This window comes from Elephas maximus, chromosome 1 (genome assembly GCF_024166365.1).
Source record: "Elephas maximus indicus isolate mEleMax1 chromosome 1, mEleMax1 primary haplotype, whole genome shotgun sequence".
Taxonomy (NCBI): Eukaryota; Metazoa; Chordata; class Mammalia; order Proboscidea; family Elephantidae; genus Elephas; species Elephas maximus.
In genome coordinates this window covers 16574224-16576024 of record NC_064819.1, presented here as the reverse complement: position 1 = coordinate 16576024, position 1801 = coordinate 16574224, and the positions used below count along the sequence as shown (strand labels likewise).

At 42.2% G+C, this 1801-nt stretch overlaps 1 pseudogene; it reads right to left on the bottom strand.

The window, feature by feature from the left end:
- Positions 1–1016: 1016 nt before the first annotated feature.
- Positions 1017–1525, bottom strand: LOC126057591 (60S ribosomal protein L24-like; annotated as a pseudogene).
- Between the last annotated feature and the right edge of the window lie 276 nt (positions 1526–1801).

Genomic DNA, 1801 nt, shown 5'->3' with positions numbered 1-1801 from the left:
TACAAAAGACCTTTTTTTTTTTTTCAAAGTATATATATATATTTTATTAACTTTTATTGAGCTTCAAGTGAACGTTTACAAATCAAGTCAGACTGTCACATATAAGTTTATATACACCTTACTCGGTACTCCCACTTGCTCTCCCCCTAATGAGTCAGCCCTTCCAGTCTCTCCTTTCATGACAATTTTGGCAGCTTCCAACTCTCTCCATCCTCCCATCCCCCCTCCAGACAGGAGATGCCAACACAGTCTCAAGTGTCCACCTGATATCATCAGCTCACTCTTCATCAGCATCTCTCTCCTACCCACTGTCCAGTCCCTTTCATATCTGATGAGTTGTCTTCGGGAATGGTTCCTGTCCTGTGCCAACAGAAGGTTTGGGGACCATGACCGCTGGGATTCCTCTAGTCTCAGTCAGACCATTAAGTATGGTCTTTTTGTGAGAATTTGGGGTCTGCATCCCACTGATCTCCTGCTCCCTCAGGGGTTCTCTGTTGTGCTCCCTGCCAAAAGACCTTTTTAAAGTGTTAAAAAGAGAAGATGTCACTTTGGGGACTAAGGTGTACCTGATCCAAGCTGTGGTGTTTTCAATTGCCTCATATGTATGAGAAAGCCGGAGAATAAATAAGGAACGCTGAAGAAGAATTGATGCCTTTGAATTACGGTGTTGGTGAAGAATAGTAAATATACAATGGACTGCCAGTAGAACAAAGAAATCTGTTTTGGTAAAAGGACAGCCAGAATGATCCTCAGAAGCAAGGGTGGTAAGTCTTCATCTTATTTACTTTGGACATGTTATCAGGAAGAACCAGTCCCTGAAGAAGGACATCATGCTTGGTAACATACAGGGTCAGCAAAAAAGAGGAAGACCCTCAACGAGATGAATTGACACAGTGGCTGCAACAGTGGGCAACAGTGGGCTCAAACATAGCCACGATTGTGAGGATGGTGCAGGACTGGGCAGTGTTTGGTTCTGTTAACAGTCGGATCTTTATTTAAACATCTCATCTGCCAACTTAGCATTTTCCACCAGCTTTTTTTTTTTTAATTTTCACAGGCTTCACAACCTTTTGTTTAGGTGCTGCCTTTGTGGGAGCCTTAGCAGCTTTTTTTTTTAGCAGCAGCCATTGCTGTCTTTTTAGATGCTTGCTTAGCCTTTTTTTCCTTCCTTGTCAGCCCCGATAGCCTGTTCTCATCGAGCCTTTCAAACTTCAGTTTTCTGATTCCCTTTGGCCATTATATCAGCAAGAGATGCATCAGTGATAAAAAAAAAAAAAAAAAAAATGGCCCCCTGGAATTTGACTGCATGGCAGGTTCTTTTCTTTTGAATGTCTTCCGATTGTCCCTTTTTGTGCTTTCTTCCGTAGAGGACAGTCCAGTTTATCTGCCGAGGGTTCCTCTTGGAAAGAAATGCCAACTCATGTTTTGCATTAAGAAATTGGAAAACCTTCGGAAGTGAGGCGTAGTGCCTCCTGTGTCCAGAGTAGATCTTGCACCTGCTGAAACTGCCCAGCTTGAACTTCATGGCTGTGGCTGCTGGGGAATGGGGAAGATAGCGAAGAGGGACCTTTATTTCCCTTTCTGTAATAGACCTACTATCTGGCATCTTTGTGAATATAGTATTTGGGATAAATGAAGCTTATGAATAACTGATGTTTAATCTTATAAACACCAAAGCATTTTTAAAAACATGATAGAAACTTTCCCAACATACTGCACACTTCTCTGGTTTTAAAACAAAATACCCCACATATTAACCATTTCTTGATGTCTTATTGATGGCTGCCTGCCAGTCGGCTCC